Here is a 9,365-nt window from a genome sequence, read left to right as displayed (position 1 = left end):
ACTGCCCCCACCCATTGACTTTTAGACTGGAGTCGGGTACTCCTACTTGATCAACGTCCCCAAAACAAGTTAGAACCACGGTGGGAGGTGAACCCGTACTGAGTGTAGCGCTGAATAAGCCCCGACGGGCCTGTGTATGAAATACAATCTGAAGGGAACAACGTGCCTCTCGCTCGGGTTGTGCACCGTAACATGTTATGACCTTGTACGTCTACAGATCCCCCGTGGCTCGAACCAACACTCCAGGTCCCCGACCCCTGCCCACGGTCTGGGACCTGGATGACGAAGAGGACTTCCCCGTCGCATCTGCGGGTCGCCCCAGTAGTGGCACTACAGTAGACCCGGAAATCCCACCAGAACCAACTATTCAACCACCCTCCACCACCCCAGAAGACTCCACTACACCCGAGCTTTGACGCTCTGAGCGGTCAACAGCTGGCAAAATCCTGAACGTTACGAACAGGACCAGTTCGTATGGCGACAAGGACTGTCGTCCCAAAAAACTAACCCAAGTCTACAAGAACCCTCGCCCGAGGACTGGCGAGCATACAGGACGGGGGAGTGTGGGAGGAACGGCTCCCGTCGAGTGTCCGAGCCGGAACCAAGGGAGCGATCATCTGGGTTCCGGGGGAAACTCCCCGTGGGACAGAATTCGGGGACGGACCGGTGTGACAGACAGAGGGGCTGGGGGAGGGACCAATATAAAGGAGGTGGGGAATTCCCGAGATGATGAGTCAGCACACTGGGACAGAAGCAGCAGGAGACCGTGGGAGCGACTGAAAGCTAGAGCGACTTACCAGTGCCAGGGAAGATGGTCACTGAGGACTCCAGAAGGACGGTGACAAGGTGATCATCCAGGACTTGCTGCCCCGCTCCAGCACGTGGCCACTGCGGCCCCAGTTCAACCCGCAGCCGCTGCCTTCCCTCAGCCCGTGGTTGCCCGTGGCCGTCTCGCTCCAGCCCGTGGCTGCAGCCTGTTCCCCGCCACCTGCAGCCGCCCTGCTCTCACCAGTGGCCGCGGCAAGTAAAGTGCCGTCGGCGGCCACCACTGTCCCGCTCCGGTACGCAGCAGGGGCCGGGCCTCTGCTGACCGCGGACTCCCCGTCGCAGCTGTTAGCTGCGCAGGTGGCCTGTGGGGCTCCAGTGTCATCAGCGCACCGGAGTGCGCGAAGACTTCGTCAATGCCTCAGCAACTGGGCCCAGCAACTACTACGCCGAAAGACCACCATCCCGAACGGCGAGGGACATCTGGACGGCTAAGTTGACTATATATTTAAGGACCTGTAGTCGGCCATACCGCGACCCTATAGTGACCGGCTATTGCCGGAAGTAGTCGTGTTCTACCCGTTTGTGTTTGCTTGTATAGAGCCGCTGCGAGGGCAACCCGTGTTACCCCTTTTAGTGATCAGGCCATGACTGAGGAAAGTTCCCTCTAGTCTTATAAACGTTATTATAGAAAGTACCAAATTGTCTCGCGACTCGTCACTGCATCCTGCGTACCTGCAAACACCACAGGCTGATAAGACTTCTGACAGCAGGTGCCACTGATGGGAGACGTAGTCTCATTTGCTTGCGCCTGTGCTCATAGTTAAAAAAAAGTTAAATTATATACACTTTCAAAAAATAAAAACCCATTATACTCACCTAACACCAAATCTCCGACGCCCACTTCTCCTAGAAATAATGTAAAATAATAAAACAACATAGTCTCACCTGTCTGCTGTAGTCCAAGTAATCCAGAGTGTTGTACACGTGAGATCGCCGTGGGACAGTCACATCGGGAGATGTGACAACTCTACCCGGCTGCCGGCAATGCACCGACAGGTTGTAACCGCCTCGCAGTGTACCACTGTGCTGCCGTGAGAGTTCACCAGAGTTCATCAGCTCCGGTGCTCTCACGGCACCGCTGCATGAGAACTTTTCCACGCAGCAGTGGTGCTGTAAGGGAGATCACCGGAGATGATCAGCTGATGAACTCCGGTGAACTCTCTCACGACAGCAATTACCTCCTGTCACTGATGTGACTGCTCTCAATGTGATCAGGATCGTCATGGGACATTATGGATTATCTTCTCTGCAAACAGGTAAGGAATATTGTGGTTTATTATTTTATTTTTGTTGCAGGAGATATTGCTTCGGTGGATTAGGCATTCGGTGAGTATGGTTTTATTAAGATTCATTAAAGAAGTCTGTGTCAATATTTCAAATAAAGGACTGTATTCTGGGTGTCTGTATTTATACAATATCACAATGGGGTTACTAATGGATAGGTGTCTTATAGACACCTCTCCATTACTAACCTGTGGGCTTCATGTCACCTGAAAATACAAAGGTGATATCAACCCCACAAATATGAACCCCACTTGCCAACAGTACATGGCAAGTGGGAAGAGTGAGGCTAAACACCAGATTTGGCGCATCTTATAGATGTGCCTTTTCTAGGACGGCTGAAAGCTGATGTTTTTAGTCTGGGAGGGGGCCAATATCCATGACTCCTTCCAAGGCTATTAATATCAGCCCACAGCTGTCTGCCTAGCCCTTTGCTGGTTAGATTTTATAGGGGGACCCTATGTCAATTTTTTTGAGGGGTCCCCCTGTAAAATAGCCAATAAAGACTAAGCAAACCACTGCAAGCTGATATTAATATCCTGGGAACCTTTATGGCTTCCCAGAATATTAACAACAGCCCTAAGCTGTTGGCTTTCCCCCTGCTGGTTATTAAAATTACGTGGGAGCCCATGCAATTTTTTTTTTTTTTTTTCTTAAAAAAATAACAGTTGCTGTCTGGTTACATCCTATGTACGTTCATTCTGCTAATGCTCCTACATAGGCTGGTGATAAAGTGTGTGTATGTTTGTGTTTACTTTTCAGCTTAGTAATGAAGGTGTCGTGCTGACACCTTTTCATTACTAAGCCTAGGGCTGAGTGTCAATGACAGCTGCTGACACAAGCCCTAATACCATTACCCTTATGCAACTGCATCAGCATGAAAAAGGTGCTGTTGAACCAAGAAATTACATCACAAAACTTTTTTTTTTAAATATCTTTATTTAGCTCAAAAAAGCATTTATTGCTGTACAAAACCACATGCAAAAACGTGTACAAAAATGCAGCAAAGAAGCACCAAAAACGTGTGTTTTTCCCGTCTTCCATGACGGCACACATGAGAGAGGGGATCCGCCCAGTCAGGACAGGAACCCTACTGAAGATAAAAGGGCAGCACCTCTCCCTCGCTTCAGTTGGGTTTCCTGTCCTGACAGGGACCCGTGTGCTGAAGACGGCATCACACGTACCTGCCCCTCTCCCGTGCCGGCGTGGAAGAACAGGCGGGGTCCTGGGCGCCGTGCGTTGGGAGAGGGAAGCAATGTCCACGGGTCCCCTGGGGGCTCAGCGTCCGAGCGGGAGTAGATGCAGCACGGCCTGGGGTCCTGGGGCTCTGCCATGGCTGTCACGCCGCCCTCCCCCCTCTGCCGCATCTATCCAGTCCAGGAGGGGCGGCCGCTTCCGGGTAACGCCCCTCTGATGTCGCGCACAGGGCACGCTGGGAAGTGGCATGCCCGCGTGACGTTGTGAGGCAGCGCCGGAATCCAAGATGGCGGCACCCATCGGAAAAACGCCAGCTGGCAAAAGAAGATCCCGGCGGCGTGACAGGGGGGAGGGGCTGTGGGGGTAATCGGAGGAGGCGGAGAGTGCAGTGGATCCCCCAATGGAAGTGGGGCAAGAGCAGCAGCGGCAGCAGCAGCGATAGCAGCGGCAGCAGCAGCAAGAGCTCTCGCCAGATGCCAGGCCGAGCCGCCAGCATACCAGGAGCAACCGCTCGAGTGGTGGGAGCGGCAGTCGTAAACGCGACCGGCATGACTCTGAGACGTCCAGAAAAAAATGTCACGAGTGCATCTGAGTAGCCTCCGAGATTGGTACCCTTGATTGACAGCGGTGGTGAGTGATCTACATGAATGTCACCCTTATGGTAACAGGGTTCCATTTTTCTGTTTGATCACTAGGGGTCGAGGAAGTCTAGCGGCAAAACAAAGAATAGAGAATGCGCCCTATGCAGACACCCGCTGGCAGATCAGTGGCAGAAAGATCTCTGCGCTGACTGTATAAACAAAACCATACAGGATGAAACCCCTGATTTGGTGACTAGCCTTAGGGCTATAATAGAAGAGGAGGTGAAAGGCTCCCTAAAGGCAGCCCTTAAAAAGACGAGTAAAAGAAACCATAGAAGGGATTCCGATTCGGTGGCCTCGCTAGTGCAGAAAGGTCAAGAGAGATCCCTGTCCCCCTCCACCTCCTCTTCCTCTACTCAGTCCTCAGAATCCTCCTCGGACAGCGATATAGGGGGCCGTCCGTGTTTCCCAACAGACTACATGGAAAAGCTGGTCAAAGCTGTCAGGTCTAATGGGCCTTAAGGTGGAAAAAAAAAACTAAATCATTGGAGGATGTTATGTTTGGAGGACTGGAGGAAAGGAAAAACCACACCTTCCCTTTAAACGATAAGATAAAGGCCTTAATTGACAGGGAATGGAAAAAAAATCTACATCAAAAAGGAGGTACCCATTTGAGCAAAAAGGATCAGAAACATGGGAAAAAGTCCCAAAAATTGATGGTGCCGTAGCAAATCCTAAAAAAAGGTATCTCTACCATTAGAGGACTCTGGCGTGCTGAAAGTCCCGCTTGATAAAAAAGCAGATGGTTTCCTGAAGCATATCTGGGAAACTTTGGCAGGTGGATTAAAACCAGCCATAGCTGGTACTTGTACCGCTCGTGCCCTCATGGTCTGGCTACAACAAATAGAGGACCAAATCAGGCATAGAGTTCCTAGGGACGAAATACTGTCTAATCTGACACTGGTACATGGAGCAGCAGCTTTCCTAGCGGATACCTCAGCAGATTCCGCGAGATTAACAGCTAGAGCAGCAAGCCTGTCAAATGCGGCAAGACGAGCCCTGTGGCTTAAAGGGTGTCCAGGGGATTTGCCATCGAAACATAGACTATGTTCCATTCCATGTGATGGCCAATTCCTCTTCGGGAAAAGACTAGAGGAAATTTTGGAACATGCGGGGGATAGGAAGAAAGGCTTTCCCCAATTTCCGGGAGAACCCAAAAAGCAGCCCTTTCGGAGGAGATTTAACAGGGGTCGTCCCCCGGGACATAGGAAAAATTGGGACTTTAAATAAAGGAGAGGATCGGGCTATATGTTTAAAGGGCCCTCTACTTCCTCCAAAAAATCTCCCCAATGACATCAGGTCAGATGTAGGGGGAAGGCTTTCTCTCTTCCTTTCCGCCTGGGCAAATATCTCCCCCAGTACATGGGTCCTAAACATAATCAAGGACGGTTTAAAAATAAATTTCACCCATCCGTCCAGGCATACCTTTATAATGACACCCCGAAGTAGAGCCCAAGAGCAACAGCTGGTCCTGGAGATGGAAGTCTTGGGACAAGTGCAAAAACAAGTCCTAAAAGAAGTCCCAGTGCAAGAAGAAGGAAGGGGGTTTTACTCCCCCCTCTTTTTAATACTAAAACCAGACAGCTCTTGGAGAACCATAGTCAACCTGAGGAGACTCAATCAGTGGGTAGACAATTGCTCCTTCAAAATGGAGTCAATCAGTAGGGCCACAAAAATCCTGTTCCAGCACTGCCTCATGGCAGTGATAGACTTAAAAGATGCCTACTATCATATCCCAATCCATTGGGAGTATCAAAAATACTTGAGAGTAGCGCTCTATGTCCAAGGTCAGGTAAAACACTACCAATACGCAGCCCTTCCATTCGGCCTCTCTACAGCCCCCAGAGTTTTCACCAAAGTGATGGCCGAAGTAATGTCATTTCTTCATTCCAGGACATAGTGATCGTCCCATACCTTGACGACTTTCCAGTTGTAGGGAGGTCGGAGACCCACTGCATACACCAAGTGAAGGAAGTGATATCAACTTTAATAGGACTAGGATGGATAGTAAACATCCCCAAGTCAAGATTAACACCAGTAAAAGTGCAATCCTTCCTAGGGTTAATACTGGACTCCGAGCGACAACGCTGCCTCCTGTCAGAGAACAAAGTGACCAAGATAAGGGTCCTAGCTCGCACAGCAATACAAAGGCCAGCTATGACACTGAGGAACGCAATGTCCCTTTTAGGCTTGTTGACATCATGCATACCCGTGGTAGCGTGGGCACAGTACCACTTAAGTACCAATTGAATGGGCATTTAGAGGGCAAACTATGTCTCTCCATGGCTGTAAGAGATTCCCTACTCCGGTGGACTTAGGAATGCATCTAACAGCCGGTGTCCTGTGGCAAAAACCAGTCGAGGACATCATTACAACCGAAGCGAGTGCCACAGGGTGGGGAGCACACCTGAGATCCCACTCAATACAGGGAATCTGGTCCTCGCTAGAAAAGGATCACGGTTCAAATGTAAAAGAACTATGGGCAGTAGAAAAAGCCGTGAAACATTTTCTCCCCTTGCTTCGGGGCCGCCACACTCAAGTCATGATGGACAATCGGGCAGTGGTAGCCTACATCAACCACCAGGGGGGAACGAGATCTCGGGGACTCGTGGAAATATCAAATCTACTTTTCCATTTAGCAGAACAACATCTGTTATCCATCACGGCACTGCATATAAAGGGGGTAGAAAATACACAAGCAGACTTCCTGAGTCGCAGGCACCTAAGACAGGGGGAATGGTCTCTAAACCCCCAAGTCTTCCAACAAATAGTTCAAGCCTGGGGCAAACCGGAAATAGACCTGTTCGCCACCTCACGCAACAGAAAGGTCAGGAAGTTCTGCTCACTGAATCCAAGAGAAAACCCCTTCGCAGTAGATGCCCTACAAATACCCTGGAAGTTCATCCTGGCCTATGCATTCCCCCGATAACAATGATCCCTGTAGTGGTCCAGAAAATCAGGGAGGATCAAGCGAGAATAATTCTTATTGCTCCGTTTTGGCTGAGGAGGCCTTGGTTCTCCCTTCTGAGACTCATGTCAGTGACAGATCCATGGATCTTACTGGATGTTCCAGACCTGCTTTCCCAGAACTTCCATCTGGCAGCCTGGAATTTGAGAGGGCGATACTGAGTCGTCAGGGATTCTCTCCAGGGTTAGTCTCCACCCTGTTGAAGAGTAGGAAACCTATCCCAAATCTACAGTAGAACGTGGAAAAAGTTCCTAGACTTCCTGGGGGAACCTTTAGGGGATGTAGCTCCAGTGGGACCTATCCTAGAATTCCTACAGTCGGGGCTGCAACTTGGGTTAGCCACTAACACCCTCAAAGTCCAAGTCTCAGCTCTGGGGGCCCTATATAACCAACCTAGCAGCCAATAGGTGGGTGTCCCGGTTCATAAAGTCCTGTGGCAGGTCGAGGCCAGTCATTATCCCAAAGATACCACCCTGGGACCTGAATCTAGTCTTAGAGGCTTTAACCAAAGATTCCTTTGAACCATTACAAGAGCTGTCACCAAAACTACTCACACTTAAAACAGGATTATTGGTAGCCTTAACATCGGCCCGTAGAGTGAGCGACCTACAAGCTCTATCTATATGCCCTCCATATACACAGATCTTGGATGACTGAGTGGTTCTAAGACCAGACCCGGCCTACCTCCCCAAGGTAGAAAACACCGTGTGCACTACTGTAGTGGTGCCAAGTTAGTTTCCCAAATCATATATGATAAAATGAAAACCTGGCACTCAACTTAATGCTTGGTGAGGCAGTTTATTGTAGTACCAGAAAACGTTTGTGAGACTTAGGTAGTACTCTTGGAGTGGACCCGGTGGACCGTGGCAACGAACCTCCCACGGGTGAGCTGACCAGGTGGACCACCCCCTATACAGGGAGTGTTTGGGGCAGGCCCGCGGGTAACTATCACCACGGCAGCTGGTACCCAAGGAAGGGGCCGAGGGGACTCTACAGAACACAGGAGAGACTGGAAGGAGGACACCTTAGGAGAGGACCTCAGGAGGCGGACAGATCAGGAACACGGATGGAAACGCAGGCGGCCGACACGGACTGGATTCACCACCAGGAGACCAGAACAGCACGGATCAGGACCTCAGGAATCCGGGTCCTAGGGGAGAGAAAAGCGGAGAGACACTATTAGGTGAGAACGGGTAGGATGGAGGAGCGCGCACAGAGGGCCAGGATCCAAAGCAGGGCTCAAAAGATCATCAGGCACTGTGTGGAGGAAGAGGCGGCCTGATATAGGGCAACTGCACAGGAGCTTCCGGGTCATGACCCTAGCTGAGCAGGCGGAGGAGAGCGCGCGCCCTCAGAGGGAATGGACAGCGCACGCACCCCTGACTATAGTATGAGCACGCGCCCGGCGAGGAGCAGGAAGCGGGGGAAAGCGCGGGTCCGTGGACGCTGAGGAGGCTGAACGGGAGCGAGCACCCGGTAAGCCGGATGGGAAGATCGCGGTGAGGGCCGAGGCAGGCGAGACCGCGGCGTGGGAGCCGCCAGGGACCGCGGCGGGGATAGTGACCGCGGGGGGAGCCGCAGCTGCGGCGTGACAACGTTTCGGTCAATATAGACCTTCATCAGTTACTACAGTGTGAAAAAAATAAATAAATAAATAAACAAAAATAAATAAAGTATGTACAAAAATCACATAAAATGCAATTCGGTCGTGGATACATACAATATTATACAAGAAATACTACAACAGAGACCAAAAAATATATCTTGGGTGCTCAGATTGAAGGAGAAAAGGATAAGACATACCGTGCTAGTATGTTTGAAAGTAGCTTGAAGGAGGGCGCTTTTTATGTTATTCACTGATAACGCCTAAAAAGAAGTGATTGGCGCTGTTAAAGTGTATACATAAGGTCAATTAGGTGGTGTTACAGAATGGCACATACCAGTAATCAAACGGTCAGAATGCTGCTGTAACGCAGGATAATCTGTAAGGTAAATGTCATGCAGGATGACATAAGACAGCGGTAAAATATGCTGTAGATCAAAGTTGTGAGTGTCGCTATAAATGGCGAGGTAGTTACCTTAATAGTTGGAAATATCAGTGCAGCCTGGTCCTCCTGGATGTGGTAAACACCACTTGTCAGTGGTGACGTCAGCTGAACTAAGATGGCTGCGCGCTCAGAAGCAAAATAGGATGCATTGTAGTGTAATAAAGGGTTATAGAGTCAGGAGGCACTGTTTTTCTGTGTGAAATTCATAGCGGTATGGGGGGGAGACTATGAGGAATGTGCATACATCAGAATGTATTAATTATGTGACACTGTTTTTATCCATATGATGGGTGATTGTGTATCACTATGTGGGGGAAGAAAATATATGTACATGAATACATGAGAGACATTATTACATATGGAAACAAGTGGGAAAGAGGATGAATAAATAAATTCACCAAA

Source organism: Dendrobates tinctorius, unplaced genomic scaffold, assembly GCF_039654945.1.
Source record: "Dendrobates tinctorius isolate UK_male_01 unplaced genomic scaffold, ASM3965494v1 ptg000116l, whole genome shotgun sequence".
Lineage (NCBI taxonomy): Eukaryota > Metazoa > Chordata > Amphibia > Anura > Dendrobatidae > Dendrobates > Dendrobates tinctorius.
The sequence above is the reverse complement of the archived record's forward strand: the minus strand, read 5'-3'. Positions refer to the sequence as shown.